The sequence below is a fragment of the Aulonocara stuartgranti genome (assembly GCF_965226115.1).
Source record: "Aulonocara stuartgranti genome assembly, chromosome: 10".
In the NCBI taxonomy this organism is placed as follows: Eukaryota; Metazoa; Chordata; class Actinopteri; order Cichliformes; family Cichlidae; genus Aulonocara; species Aulonocara stuartgranti.
This window is the reverse complement of record NC_138946.1, coordinates 23,942,909-23,959,532: the sequence shown is the minus strand read 5'-3', so window position 1 is coordinate 23,959,532 and position 16,624 is coordinate 23,942,909. Positions and strand designations below refer to the sequence as shown.

General features: G+C 41.4%; 1 protein-coding gene across 4 annotated transcripts in view; it reads right to left on the bottom strand.

Annotated features, from left to right (window-relative positions):
- flrt1a (fibronectin leucine rich transmembrane protein 1a) overlaps window positions 1-16,413 on the bottom strand; it is a 43,737-nt gene extending 27,324 nt beyond the window's left edge. For 2 of the 4 annotated variants that reach the window (XM_082549367.1, XM_082549370.1), the window contains exon 1: window positions 15,795-16,413. The gene's annotated coding sequence lies outside the window, so the exon portion shown is untranslated. Of the gene's footprint in view, window positions 1-15,100; window positions 15,136-15,790 lie in introns of all 4 variants that reach the window. The other 2 variants (XM_082549368.1, XM_082549369.1) reach the window with 2 other exon arrangements.
- Between the last annotated feature and the right edge of the window lie 211 nt (window positions 16,414-16,624).

The following is a 16,624-nucleotide window of genomic DNA, read 5'->3' as shown; positions in this document are numbered from 1 at the left end:
ACATATCCCATGGGCCGCCATACTGTCTGTTCATGAGGTAATAGGAAAAGAAAATCAAGCATAAAATGATACAGAAGGACTTGGCAGTACATGGTGAGAGGCAGAAGGCATAGTTTCCTCCTCTGGGAAAAAAGCCTCTATTGTATCCTCACATGGTCCCAGATACGCAGATTGTTAGGAGCCAAAAAAAAACTAAACTATTTTGTAAAATTCGAAATACCCATTTGTTATATTGGACGTTTTTATAATTGTTTGCTTAACTGTCACAGTCATCTAGGCATCGGTTGATCAGAAACATCTTAGAAATGTTTTCCTCGGTCAGTGAGTCACAGGAAGATATTATTATTCACACAGCTGGTCCTGGCAGTGTAATAATAATGTATGCCAGGCAGGAAAATCAAAGTGTGGGATCATTTTGAGAGACAAACAGGCAAACACTCAATTAGCATTTGTCAGCCTCAAACATGGCTTATTATTTGAAACATGTAAGGAGCCTCCTGTTAGCATGACTGCTCATTCTAGCGTTAGATAGGAAATCGTCTCGCCGGCTCATGAGACTAAATCATCTTTAACTTCATTTACTGTGTTTTGTTTCTTTACTGCACCCCAAACAGGCATATAAGAAGGTGGATGGAGTGTGGAAACCTGTATAAAGAGGACAGTTGTTTACATAATTATTCACAACATTATTTATTCACTCCTGACACAGAAACAGTGTTACTGTCAGAACTGGTATTTTCCCCCTAATTTACAATCAAGGCTGCTTTAGTTGTTGTCATTAGCAGCTGTCTTGCTACATGTGTGCACTTTCATATTTATTTTTTAAAATAACCTCTTATATTATATTTAGCGATTACAAATTTTTATTGAGTTTAACAATTTCTCTTCACGCATTCTCTCTCAGTCAAAGACTCAAAGTCCAGCACCAAAGAATACATTTTCTAAGATTAAATGAATACGATAAACATGCAATAGCTGACTAACTAACTGACTGAACTTACATCTACTAGTTACCTGGGACAATCTTTGACTGAGGGGAGACCGAAACTCTGATGGCATAATCTGCAGTGTATTGAAACTCAATGAATTCAGATTTGAATGACATCAGCAGCAGCTGTGGCGGTGACTGAAGCCACAAAATTTCATATTTCTCCATGTGGCTTTTGGGAGGTCAACCAGGTTTTTATCTCTGTCAGTGAACCTGCTGGCATCCATGGCTATCATTAAATTTCGGGAAAAACTCTATTTTTGAACTCTGTCCATTTTGACCTTTGACCACAGCACTGCTGCTGCCATATTTTTAGGACTGATGACATTTATTGTCCTGGTGGGGAAAATATAGCTGTCATCTCTCAAACCACACGCCCTTGACTTGGGCCCATAGAGCAGCTCAACCTTGACTTGTATCTGGACATTACACTGACCACATTTTACAGAACTAATTACACACGTCCTCATCAAGACATCTTACTTGAGCAATACGTTTTTAAATTACTGAACTGCTAATCGTGCTCGTTTACAGTAATAGTTATAAAACATTCACTTTTCTTTTGCTTAAAGCAAATAAATTTAATGTGAACAATTCAAATATGACTGTACTGTTAAACTATAGATTACAGCAGGCTGAAATTTAAGCCATCAGTCTAAGAACAGGTACAGTATACCAAATAGAAAACACACCCATCTAATTCATGCTTAATGTTTTATACTGATGTTCTGCATAACCTGAACTCTCCAAACAAGTCTGCAACTCTGACTGTTAATAGAAGTAATTGAAAATCAGACTATAGTTCAATGAATTCACTATGTTGATGTTCATTTTCTATGAAGTGGTTTGTATTAACCTGGTTTTTGTTATGAAAATTACAGTTTGCTCATTGTTCTCAGGTTATGGTAATATGTGAAGTACAGAAAAAGTGATGATCTCTCTTGTCATTGGTCGGCTGTGTTGCACAGGCTAATGAGACTTAAAAACAGTCATATCCAGGACAAATGAATCTTGTTTGAGTTCAGGAGGATTATGACTACATGGTCAGTGGTAACAATGGCCCCAAAAAAGCATTAAAGAGAATAAACACTTCAACAGTATTACTGATGTTACCATAATGGTGATTATGGCACACCTTTCTAATGTAGGAGCCACTCCCTCCATTATCATGAAAATTAAAATCCTGATTGATCTAATAGGTTACAAGGTATTTCAAGGTATCACATCATTTTGGAAGTTCTTTATGTTTTTGTGCAGGTTGGTCTTACACATTGAGAATCTTGTGTTAGCTTTTCTAAATGATCTAAATTGAATACTGTTCAGTACATGAGGAGGAGGAATTGGAGAAAGTGGAAGTAATGAGCATGAAGGCTACGCAGAGAAAATGGAAAAGTGCCTGTAAAGCCTTGAGAACAGTTTGGGTTAGGACCCATTAGGTAATCATTGATGAAGTTTGATTAAACTCGGACCAATCCTGTAGCAATCCTTTTGAATTGTAGAAGGACGGACAATCAGTGGATGCCTTTGCTGTGGCATGAGCCCATGTGTCCTTCAACCTGACGAGCTAAAAACTGCACTCGGGCCTCTTTCTCTTCACTTCAGGCACAAACACGCTGTAAACCCAACATAATATATTATCACCTGAAAGCTGATATAGCAAAAACATGCAAGTTGCAGTTCAACTCTATTATTTATCTAGGATCCTATTTAAAGCCCAATATGTACCCTACCTCCTTTTTGGTCTCCACTAACTCTTGAGGTAAAAAACACATGAACACATTACTATATAAGATTAGTCTACATTTGTATGTTGCTCACTATATATATAGTATAAATATCATTGCAGTTTTCAAATACTGTCATCATATAATTTATGTTACTTGCATTGCATAAGTATTTAAAATGTCAGCAGAGGGCCAGATTGGGGGGTGGAAAAAGATTAAATGTTCATTTTCACACACGATCGCACAACGTTTACCCAAATTCTGTTTGTGTGGTTTGCGATAATACAAAAACTGGCAGAGCGGTCCACAACATTTGAGCAGTAAAGATAAGCACACCACGTGAAAGGACGAGAACGTGGCGGGGTAAAGTGCAAAGCGTTTATTGTCACAACTCAAGCAAAAGTGAGCAAAATGAACCCCCTAACAATTTTTTTTCGCATACATGTATTCCTGTTTCCCTGAGGAGAAATTGTAATAACTTTGATTAAAAGTCCAGCTTTGTTAGCTCCAAGTGCATAAATACAGCCTCCCAGAGCTGCTGTTAGTTCTACTGTGTGGAAAGTCCTGGAAGTAGACGTTACTCTCTCTTGCCCTTACACCCTAACGTTGCTCAATCTCCCTTGAAAGACTTCACGTCTTGATGATGCCAACATTATCACTGCAACCCCCTGACAAACAAACCCCCACTCATATAACAAAGCGCACTCACACAAACTGTGCATACACACATGCATGCACGCTGTGTGTGCTCACTGCAGTGCCTCTACCTCATTGACCCCAGTATAATACTTCATTAGGTTTAAAGCTGATTTTACCCTTCTAAGTGAGATTAGCTTTCTTTGTCTTCTTTTGGCCTCTGAGAAAGCTCCCTGCCATAAACCTTCTCTGCAGTCACAAAACCAATAACCTAAATGTCAAGAAAGTTTATGTTTTCCTGGTATTTTTTAATCTCCAATCCAATTCCTTTATTCTCAGAAAGTGTGTGTACTGGAAGAAATCCATGGCCACATGACCAACTGTGACGCTGTTAAAATACATGCATAGGACTTCTGTTTTATTAGTTTAAAAAACCCCCCAGAGAAACCAGATAGTTTCATAAAAAAGATATGATCAAATTTACCACAAAGATCATAAATCACAAAATGTTATGTTTTTGTATATTTAACAACTCTCCTCTTTAATATTAAACTCCTACAGTATAATAATCAGACTGCTTAAGGCAGTTCCATAAAGGGTAGTCATTTGTCTTTGTGCACAGTGCACAAGTTAAAAAATTCAGCAGGCAGGCCGGGGCCACGGAACTCCATTTTAAACCTTCTGAGAAATTTTCAGCGCAATTGATCATCGCACTTCATTTCACAAAGCACAAAGCCTGAAGCAGAGGGAGAGGACTGTTCAGTGGCAGGAGGAGGGAAGGAAATCAGAAACAGTAAACCTGTCCATCTGGGCACCGTCTGTGTGGGCTGGCAGTTATTGCACTCTGACAGTGCGTCCACACCGCGAGCGACTGATGTGTCGCTGTAATCTGACCTAGTGTGGGCGGTGCAACAGGCTCTGATTCTGCATTTGTGCCGCAAAGTATAGAACAGACGGATGCTGCATGTGACTGGCATAGGCTGGCTGCATGCAAGAGCTAAATGAGAGGCATTAATCTGAAACAGGAAACTGGGGGGAAACAAAGCTATTGGCATAAATTTGCACTTGCAAATGTGGTAGTTTATCATGTAAAAAATATACGTAATACAGCCCAGTGATGTAATGCATTTGTCATTTGTCATGGTAAAGAGATGAAATTGTGAAACTCTGACTTTTATAATACACCAGTCCCAGTAATTACATGCAATGTGATATATTAAACCGCTAAATGCACTGCGCCAACTCGTACTACTGTTGTACAATCAAGTTACAGCACCATTACAGAGGCTTATTATTCTATATTTAAATATAATTTTATCCAACTAATCCTCCTCCTCTTTTAATTATCTTCCTGCCCTAATTTTGTGTGTTTAACACAAAGCCCCTGAAAATCTGGCTTAATTTCTCCATACACTAAAACTGAATACTAAAAATGACAACGAGCACTTTTTAAGAGGTTATATTTAATATTTATAGGAACTCGAGAATGCAGATGATTCATCTAAATCGTGAGCGTCACTTTAGAGTTGCATGAGCGACTCAAATCTCAAACGTGTCCATGTCGCGGTGCACAGAATCTGTTATAATTTTGCACATCAATGAATCAAAAATGGTGAAGAAGAAAAAAACAAATACAAACAACTATCAATATATAAATAAAAAAAATTTGATAACGATTTTTACAGGTAAAAACTCAGGAACAATTTGAGAACTTTAATAGTTCGATTTCACAGACTGTAATCAAAAGGTTGCCTTTATTTTGAAACTCCACAGCAGAGCTACAGCGGCGGAGTGTGGGCAACACTCGGGCTCTGTGAGCATTTACGCTTGAAAGTTTAGAAAGCTGAGAGGAAACAGCTTTTCATCCATAAAATTCACAGAGGTGAAAGTTCAAACCCACAGCAGCACCCAGTTAGACGGGCATTTTCATGTTATCTGGTTTTCCTTTGGACTTATTGCATTCACGTCTCCCCGCTATTAAAGGGCAGTGTCCTACTTGTGAGCCAGTTCACCGAGCTTTCTGTGATGGTTTGTGAATTATTCATATAAACACAATTGACCGGGGGGAGATTGAATTACGAGACTGATTGATCAGTGGGCTTGTAAAAAGGAATCCCAATGACCACTGAAACCCAAGTGTGACTTAAATGATTTGAGTGTGGAGCAGCATTAGCAGGCCACCATGCTACACCAGTATAGCCTCTCTGCTTTTAGTGCACACCACAACTGACCAAAAAAACTACATATAATTTATCTGTGAAGGTTCTCAGTTATCCAGGTCATCGTAGTCAAAGGAGCTTGCAAAGAAAAGCGTCTGGACTTCTTTAAGTTGCTTGAAGACGTTTCACCTCTCATCCGAGAAGCTTCCTCAGTTCTAAGGTCAAATGGTGGAGAGTCCCAGATATAAACCTAGTGGGAGTGACCCCCCACAGAGGGACAAAAGGACCCCCTGATGATCCTCTAATCGCCTGACCCAAGGTGTGAAACTGGGTGTGGGTCCCAATCAGCCAGAGTTTCGGGTGAGTTCATTGTGAAACCTGGCCCCACCTTACCATGCGAATTCCTGAGATCAGATGGCCCAGGATGTGAGTGGGCGTTAAGGCGTCTGGGAAGGGATCTCAAACATATAATTTAAGTGAAGAGAATAAGGATCAAGGCTGGAACTCGCAAACATGTATTCTTCTCTGTTAGATGAGATTAATTAGTCTTGTTTTGGCTGCCCATTGAGCTAAACCCCAAAGTTTTTCATTTTAGTTATTTACAAAATGGGAAGAAAATGTTCCTGTGTGTATTTTTTTTTATTAGATCTACGCTCTTTCTCCATTATCAAAATTGATGCTGATTAATTACCAAGATGTCTCCACCATAAAGAGCAGCAGTCTCTCCCTGTTCTGCTCCACCATTCGCCACCAGCCTCTCTTTTATATGTCATAAAGCAGCCTCTTTTCCACCAGCTTTCACTGCGCTGCAAAGCCACATAATGCCATGTAGTGTAAAGGCTTCCTGTCTGTTTGGATAATTATACAAATGTCCCAACTGTTATTGGAGCAATCAGTGTTATGATGCTGGATGTTGAACTCGTGCTAATGGCACCAATAGAACGTTCGTGCAGAAATCAGATGTATACTGAAACGTCTGTGAAGTGTCTCTTGCCTCCAGCGGATTATTGTTGCTGTTGTTTCGGGGGCTCAGAATTGGATTCTCCCTCTCCCTCTATCTGTCTGTCTCGCCCATCAAAGCAAAACAACAAATCTCTGTATCACTGATTTTTCATTACCGTCTGTCTTGCTTTATCCCTCAAGGTTCAGATTTGTGTTTTGTCTTTTTTTTGTCTTTTTTGTGCATTTTGTGTATTCCCACATAGTATAAAGTGCTGGAAATGCCCTCCTTCTGTACTAGAATAATCCCAGATTACAGATTGATATTCGCCGTGGGCATGTGGTGTGTGTGTGTGTGTGTGTGTGTGTGTGTGTGTGTGTGTGTGTGTGTGTGTGTGTGTGTGTGTGTGTGTGTTTCCCTTTCTCTTGTATGCTTTGATTTTCTTGTACTCTCTATGTAGGCAATCGTTTTTTTCCTGTAATTCCCTGTTTGCAATCACTGACCTGTGCACCTCCATAAACTGCTGTAAAATTCATCAATCAGGCCTCCATGCAACACTAATCTTGGATTTTCAGAACCTCTGTTCGCTCTTCATCACCCAGAGAACCTGACCCAAATGTCAATTCCCATTTAGGGCAAAGGAATGAAAAGAAAGCAGCCTGCCGTTAGGGAATTCTGTGAAAATTATTAAAGAATAATCCTCCTTTTTCATGGCAGCTCCTCGTGTTTTTCAACACCACTTACAACTCAGCATGTCACATATGGCATGCTGAGTGATAAGATATAAGACTCGGCTAAGCTGAAGCTGTGCTGTTTGGAGTGTGAAGCTCTGTAAATGTGCAGGAGTCACAGCATTAGAGGTCAATTACTCTTTAATTTGAGTCAAATTCTAAGCGAGTAGTCTTCCTCCATCACGAATGAATGTGTTTCCAACAAAATTCAAAATTTTAAAATCAATACACGTGCAACTGTTTTTTTTTAATCATTTCTTGTCCACATGCTGCGCTTTCAAAGCTCAATTTTATGGCAGCTGCCTTTGCGGCCTCTGCTTCAAGACCGTCCCAACGGATTCATTTACAAGCCTTCTGCGGACGTACATGTTTTAATGACCACAAAGATCCGTGGGCAGCCGAGGAGTGTAATGCGCACCGCACACGCTGTTTGAGCTATCCGAAAAGAAATAAAAGAGCAGCAAAAGGAGGATCCACAGCATGCATGAGTCAGTCACGTTCAAATGTGTATTTTCTCAAGTCACTTGGCAAATATCTGCACTTGGTTTGGCATGCCCACTGTACCCTACTGGCTGCCAGCTGTCACTCAGGAAGACGGAAAGATGGAGGATAGAGAAGGAGAAGGAGTGCGGGGAGAGATAAAGGGGGTGGCGATGATGTGAGGACACGAGCCCCGAGGCTCTCTTTCTTTCTTGTTTCTCATTTGTCTCTCTGATGATAACAAAAAAAAAACACAGCAGCTCAAAAGAAGAGGGGTCGACATCACAGAGAAAAGGAGAAAACGACATTGAAGGAAAAAGGAGCGAGAAGGCGAGCGTGATGTGGAAGGGAAATATGACTAACCATTTTTCATGTTGATGGCAAAGTTGCTAAATATGCAGGCCACAACACAGTGATTCCTAATACATTAGTCCAAATGAGTGCACCCTAGGGTTTCCCGTGACATTAACCGTATACAGCAACGTGGTATTTTATGCATACTTTGAATTGCTTTGTTTGCAGAGGACTACACATTTACCCATCGCCTGTTGCAGTATTCATTACAGTGCTCCTCCGACTAATTAGCACAGACTGGGGAAAAATAAAGCTCCACTGTAGAAAGAGAAGCTCCTTGGGAGGGGAAAAAAAGGCTCATTTTAGCCAGAACAAAAACAGTCATCCCTTTGGGTTCGGATTCACTTTTCCTCCTCTAATTAAGCAGGCGCAATGACAAACAGGTTCCAAAATATGATGGAAATACAAATTCATCAATGCGAGTGAAAAATGGGATGCAAAAGGTCTCATCTTGATGGCCTCATCTTCATGAGCACAGGAAGTAAATGGTGGAGGGAGGGGTGCAATGGGTTGTTCCCTCAAACTACAACGACTAGTAAACAGCAGGAAAATGACGCATCCGTTTTTTTGTGTGTGTGTATGTGCGTTTTTTGTTTTTAGCAAAAGCTTGTTTTCCACTTGCGTGTGATGAATGAAGATTGTTGTGAAGCCTTAAAGGAGCACCGCTGCACTAAAAACATACTGTATAAAATCTGATGTCATGATTGCTCTCTCTGACTTGGAGGCCATCAATCAACAGCCACAGAGTAAATTACTATAAGGGAAAAAAAAAAAAGGTCAGCAGCATGTCTGCTGTTATTTTGGAAAACACTGTATCTCAGCACACTGGATTTGATGTGAAGTTGTTCCATATATTCTTTGCTCAGCTGCGGCAGATTTACAGATTAGTAGAGTTCTTTAAACCTTTCATGTTACACGAGTGGACAAGACACATGCGGCTTCACCCGCCAATCACGTTTCATCTCATGGGAAACGTTTAATATTTAATTCATTTTTGCTCATTCTATAGTTCACATCTGAGCAGCCTTTTGAAGCTTGGGTGGCTCTGCCATTTCTTTTTTTGTGTATATTTTGTCAGGAGATGTGGGATCAAGCTTGATTACTGACAAACAAAACTAAGCCCACAAGCTTAGGCTTTTCATAAGATACTTGTTTCTTTGATTTAAAGCAAACAAGAAGGTTTAAAAGATACATTCAGAGACTAGCGTTGGATTCAGCGGTGTCAATACTTTGGGGCCTCAGAAAGCCTACTTCATGTCTCATTTAGCACCGCAGCGTATTTGAGAAAAACACCATTAACGGCTGCTGTTTTTGCATTTTAGACTCGAAAGGTCTTAGCCTTTTTAAATCGACTTTGAAAATCACTCACTCAGATAATAATTATCAGTATGCGAGCTTCACCTTAGACCTCAAATCCCAACAATTTTGCCTGAGATACACTATAAAAAATCTAGGATAGCATGAACATGTACAAAACTGCACCATCATCCTAACATAAGCAGTGTTTTCCTGTGCAGCAGTGGCGCTCTGTGTTGTATAACAGCAGTTATGAGCTACATATTGTTCATAAGATATCAGTATCAGTGTGCCTTTCTTCTATTTCACTAGCGTTTCTTCCAGGCAGAAGTTTGGATTTTTTTTCATTACTTCTTCCAGACTTTATCTACACTAGATCTCCTTCATCATGTGTACCCTGAGCCTGTTACTAAAATGAAGAATGAATGAAAATTGAAAGAATTTGCTTTTTCACTCTCTCAACATGGCAATACAATGTATGAAGGAGGAAATAATATTGCCTGTGGATGAGCAACACAGGCTCTTTTGAGACCGACAAATTGTGATTTTATTCCAGCTCAGTACGCTCACACGAGCAGCTTCAAGCCATTGATGTCTGTTCCCACAACTATTGTTATTCGACATTCAATTCAGGAGACTCTAGAATATCGCTTATTCCGAAAGTAAAGCCAGCTATTGGGCGGTGACAGCGCGGTGATGACCCCACATCCTCGCGCAGCTTTCATCTGCGCCGAGCTTTCATCTGTCCGTGAACTGGTCGCTCTGCATGCGCGGCCAAAGTAGCACTGTTCTGAACGTCACCGTGTTAAACCTGCTTCCTGTTTTTTCAAAGACCGAAACATCAAGAGGCTTTTTTTCCCTGTGAAAATGGTAGATGTACAAACAACTGAAATGGACAAAATTAATGCAGGAAGCTTTGTTCGTGTAGCCTCCAACCACAGTAAATGGTTATATCACCAACACAGCTGATGCAATCAGAAAAAGATATGCAGTGCACACGCAGTAAGACTAGACTGAGGCATAGCAGGAGAGGAAGAACAGTTCCTGTCTGGTCTTTTCTAATGATATCATTAAATTGCCAATTTCTCATTTTTGCACCTAGAATCCATTTTAGAAGACGAGCTGAAGCCTTTTCCACATTTAGCAAAAGGACTGGTTGTTAAGAGTAACAGCAGTGGTGGATTACGCCACCCCCCAAGTCCCCCACCCAATCTGCACCACCCGTCATGTTCCAAGTGTCTTCATTAGTTTGTTTTTCAAATGTGTATTGAGATTGAGCCTCCCCAACTCCTCAACGTCACCATCACTCTCCATGAAAGGCTGACCACTTCAAAGGGGGGGGGGGGACTATTAGTGACGGTTTAAGACAAAAAGAAGAAAACAAGCACTTTGGTTGCGTTCCTGAGAGCTCCGTCCCCATTTAGAAGTTCAGCACAGCAATCTTCCTCTCATTGTTTAGCTGGGAGAATCCATTTTGCCCTAGTTCAGTGTGCCTAAATAAACGTTGGGTTTTTCTCACTTCAGTCAGACAACTCACGTTTAAATGAAGGATTGATTAGATCAGCAGAATAAAGGCTCCCAGCTCACTGCTCCCTGCAAATATGTGAATCACGTGGAAAACGGGAGGTTATGAGTAAATATCCCTCAGAGCCTGCAGGTGGATGTTGGGGTGGTGAAGGGGTTGAAACAGGAGTTGGAGGTGCAGGGCATGCAGCATTGACAATGACACGTCAGATGGAGAGATGGCAAACTCTGCAGCTCAAAATCTGATGTGATGAGAGCGAGGCGTGTTAACCTGGCTGAACTGGCTCGCAGGCTTCACTCCTTTTTTGACAGGAGAGATTTCTGGTTCCCCTCGTGTGAGGATAGACCACCATGAATTATGTCACGAATGTAATCATTTGTGGTTGTTCCACTTTGATTCTTGGAGCCAAAATATTTTTAAAAATGTCACATTTGAATGTTTTTTCACAGCACCTGAAAAGAATTATTTCGTTTCAGCTGGCATTTCAATTACATGCCAGTTTGCAGAAAGAGTCAATATAGAGAGCTGGTGTCGTCAGCTGCTGTGCATAATTGTGCGAGGCTTGATGTTGAACAAAAATCTCTTTTCTGTTCTTTTTTTCAGAAGTAAAGACTGCAAGCTGTTAATAAAGCTTTTATAATTTTCTGCTGGCTAATACAGAGTCATTAGAATATCGTATAGCTAGCTGTTTTGCAATCAACATTACAACAATCGACGGCAATTAGTGAACAATCTGAAATGTTTTTCTGTCCTTTTATATTTTATTTGCCTTGGAAGGAATTCGGTTTGCAGTGCATGTGCTGATATCGCCGTTCGCGCTCTGCCAAATAAATAGCACTCATAAAACTCAGGCGTCTGCTGCACAGGATGGCAGGAAGTTTACAATAAATGTCTGGGTAAATCCACAAAAGACGGTGTTGCCAACTCTTCTCCAATGAAATACGCTAATGGCTGCTCAAAAAGTCACACAAAGACGGTGAGGTAACGCCTTCATTTACATGAAAATTATTAAGATAATGGGTGTTTATCATTTGAGTGAAAGAATTTAAGACATGAATGCAACATAGATGAATGTTTAAAACTGTAACATGGAGATGTCACAAACTGGAGGCAGAAAGAGGCACATCCTGTCAGAAGCTGTCCTTCTCTTGTCTCTCAGCCAGCTGACTAACACTAATCCAATGAACCTCAGTTTTGTCAGCAGTAGTTCAACGTGCTGTTTACCCTGCAAATGTACAACTAATTAATTTGTGGTCATGGCCAAAGATAGAGGATGTCCAGCTCAGCGCAGGCCTGTGGCAAGGGTACTGACACTGAAAGCCACGCTGGTTCCAGAAAGCTCTGCCTACACCTCCTTTACTTCCCTTCCTCCCCTCTAAATGTGTTCCCTGAAGAAGAGAGGGACTGTGTTTGTGCTCGTGCTGCTGCAAATGGCATGTGGTTCACCAACGGCTTTCATTAGAGCAGGGGGGGGGGGGCAAAAATGCATTTTAACTATGACGGATCCCTAAACCACCATGTCCTTATGGATATTTTAAGTCTTTACAAAGGAGCTGAAAAACTAGTTTTTTAACAATGCGCTGATTACTGAAAGAGAGCATGCATGAAAGCACAAAGGATGCCACAATGCCTGTAACACTACAGATGACAAACACTCACTGCTTTGTCGTGTTAAGGCCTCGCAAGAAACTGAAGTGCGCTCAGTTTCATCAAAAATAATAACGATTAGTACACGAGCATGTCCCTAATCAGCGTTCTTTTACCACTATGACACTGAAAATAACACAGTGAGATTCTCGGAATGACTTACCTTGCAATTAGCAGCACGAGTCAATAGCGAGTATAGGTGCTTTCCGTCAAAATCAATTTGAACTTATTTTGATGAGCTGTTTTAATCCTGGTCCACCTCCAGTGTGTTCTGACAGGTTTCAATACACTGCAAACCATCAATTTTTCAGCTCTAATGGCAACAATGGGTAGCGGGAAGGCTGTCATTCCTATAATGACTGTGCTGTCATGAATATAATGGCTGTGCTGTTATGTTTTATGGACGGGAAGTTCGTGCATTCCCACTGTGAGCAGGAAGCACTGTAGCTGAGGCCAGCTAGCTAGGATGTGCTGGAATTGCATCTCTCCTGTGTGATTTTGTTGCTTTGCAGCGAGACTGAGTTGTCTCTGACGGTAAAAACAAAATACAAATATAAGAAGAAGAAGAAGCAAGGTCTCAGTTAAAGCTGCGATGTTGCAGACGTGTGGCCAGCTGCCCTTTACCTGAAGTCTTCTATGTACTATTTTCTTGCCTTTTTTTGCACGATTTTGGTGTCAAACAAATCCTGTAAGGAACCAGGACAAAATGATTGCGTGCTCAGTCACACTTCAATAGCATCAATAAGCCATATGTCAGCGGGTAATGTTACCTTCCATTTACAGCCAATTGAAATGAGCCCTAATGATTCGGGACCGGCTTATCACTGGCAGCAGCAGCACGACTTTGTGATCTGCCACAGGTTGCCAAGTAAGGCACTCTTACAGCAAGCTGATCATTACAGAAAGTAAGCCCTGAGGCCAAATGGAATAATGAATGGCCTCCCATACATTATTACATATCTCACCAAAGACATTAATCATCCTACAATGTATTCTGTTCTTAAATATCTTTTTTCCTTTTAATGCAGTGAAGTAATTAACACAGCAGCTCCAACAAATGTCTGTATACACTGTTTTCACAGTGTTACAACAGGCGACAGTGGGCCACTCTTTGGACACTCCTGGCTATAAAAGGTATTGTGCCTTCCAAATAAACTTTTGTATCCTTGCGCTCCACTCTGGGTTTTGTAGTAGCAGAGGATCACTTCGCCAAATAACACTGGAAACATCACACAAAGACTCTCATGCTACAAAGCAGTCGTACTACAATATATCGTGCCTCCTCCACCGTCCACAAAAGAATGAATTAGAAAGCCGCACTATTCAATAACCATGTTAATGACCGGGCATCTAATAGCACAGGAAAAGGCCGCATTGTGCCCGAGCTCATCGTGCAATTGCAAATCTCAATTGCTTGCCTCTATTGATGTATGATGAGGAAATGCAAATCAATTCAGCAACGCTGTGCAGCATCAGCATCACAGCTACGGAGCAACCACCGTGGACTCTTAAGGCTTTAAAAAATTACCAAAAAAAAAGGTGTGGAGAAGTCACAAGAGTGAGCGATGTAATCAGTGAGGCCATTCAACATGCCTGCCATCATCACTGCCAGTCGCAAGCTTCGGTGCCAGCAAGTCAGAGGGTAACCTATCCAGGAATACCTCTTCCAACTTTCACGAGATGAATTCCTTTGGAGATGCCATCTGTTTGTCTATCGCTCGAGTGCCATGTGCACAGGTTAGATTAAGTTATTGCAGCAGGCATGTCTCAGGCCTGTGCAGTTCCTTTTTCGTGTGTGTCCTTTTTTTTCTATTTCTGCTCATCAAGTGCCCCTCTGTGGACTTTTGTCAAAGGTTGCTTGTAAAGTTCACTAGGCTATTCAATAAGCTGCAGGCGAAATTTGGTCAAAGTAAGATGGGGTTGCTCAACCTCATCAAATCCTTCCATGGAGAGAGACTAATACTTGAAAATGGTTTTCCTCAGAGTTGCTAAAGACACAGTTTGGCGCAACGCAATCTGAGAATCCAACAGACAGATAGGCAGTGTTTTTTGCAGGAGCCAGTGGATATCCGGCTCTCCATTTCCATTTACAAATACAGAAACATTTTTAAAACATGAAGCTGGCATAGCAAATGTTTATCTGATACATTTTGGGGAGGGGAATGCCGACCCTCTTTTGAGAGAGTCCGAAACTGAGTCAGTCAGTAGCACTGTTCCTCAAACACGTGAGCCTCAGAGCCCAAAGACTTGTCACAGGTTCTGCATATTCAATCTATTGACGACTGGAACCTGTGCAAATACAGGACATTTATATTCTGATGGTGCAGAAAGACCCTGCAAAATTAGAATCTCTCCCATTCTGTCCACTTTTTTGTTCATCAAATCAGTAAGTTGAAAAAAGCTATTAATGCACAAGCAACTGTTTCTCTTCTTGTTGGCTTCAGTTTGTTACATCTTGTGCTGATTCCATCTCTTTCCCCCAACTTAATGACATTTTAACCGGCATACATGGCCTGAGAGTGGCTGCTGCGTTTGGAATATGTGCACCAATTCTGTCCACAAGCCTTTATCACACAAGTCAGTCAAAATTTAGCAAATGGGTGGGGCTTTTACAACTCACCTGACCAACTTTACAGTCTTGATTCATCCAAGGAGCTGGGTTGAGGAGTATACAGGATTTCAGTAAACTGACTGTTTTGCAGCAAGACTCAGTTGCACATTTAAAAAGCACACAGTTCCTCCACATCCACATTACACATGTAAATATGAAATAGCTCAGCTATGTACCTGATGTGCCTGTCTGCTTCACTAAGCTGGTTTTTCTTTGCATGTAGATGTGCGCCAATCACCACCTAATCCCCGTAGATTTTATGGTGTGCCTTCCCTTTTGTTTGAATATATATCCAAGCGGGGCCTCCGAATCAAAAACCACTGCTTAGATATATATGTGTGTGTATAACTGCCAGCTATCCACTGAAACCTGCATCCTCAATCAAGTGGTTTGGCATTTGCAAAGAGCCGATTGCATTGTTTCCCAGACAGACCTAATTGCTTCTTGAACCGTGGCACAAACACAAAACCAATATATGCATAGTAAAAAATAAATAAATAAAATAAATAAATAAATGTGTGTGTGTGTGTGTGTGTGTGTGTGTGTGTGTGTGTGTGTGTGTGTGTGTGTGTGTGTGTGTGTGTGTGTGTCAGGTACTTGTTGGGCTATAACGCGCCATAAAACAGATTTCTTTTTCTCTTTTCCAGATCGGATGATGACAAGCATATTGGCAGTCCGCGCACATCAATCAAGGCTCACCTACCGGATGATGCTGCTTTCGAATGCCACGCTTTTCTCTCGACTGTTTGATGCAAAGTCCCCGAGATTTGGCCGCCTCTGTCCCCGCACGGGTCCTCCGGTGTCCTCCAGAACCAGGTGTGACCACAATCTCGCCTTGTTGTATTCCCATATGTTGTCGCCAGCGTAATTATGAACGCTCCAGTTGATCAGTGACTGGATACCCAGTGTGATCATGTGCTGCCAGCTCCCCTCTCTCTCTCTCTCTCTCTCCCTCTGTCTACTCTCTGTAACTGCTCCCTCCGCCCGATTATCTCCCCGCTGCGGCACTGGCTACATGGAAATACGGAGAAATAAAACGTGCCTGACTCGCCGGCGAACTTGTGCGCGTTATTATGGTAATTAGTCACCGGACCGGTCTGTGCCCGCTCACCCGTGCATCTTTCCAAAATACCCTGGCTCTCAGCTGTATCTGCTATTTGCACTCAATAAATTGCCCCCGAGACGCTGTTTTATTTTTTTATTTTTTTCCTGAAAGAGGGAGAGAAAAAAAGAAATCCACTCCAATGTGCCGACTGAGACTGAAGAAGAGGAGCAGAGGAGAGAAAGACTGAGGCGTAAAAGGATGGATAGGATTAAAGGAGAAGGAGGAGCAAGCTGAAACATTTGTGAACGCTTTTCCTCTATTTGCCATTAGAATGAGACTGAATCATACCGTGCATATTTCACAAATCTATCTATCTTGCAGCTCTGAGTCATTCTCCCTTTCTCTCTTTAACTAATGGGGGTCCCTTTTTTGTCTTTCCTTGTTCTCTATGATTAGATGATCATACTGTAATTAGAGCTCCACTCTGA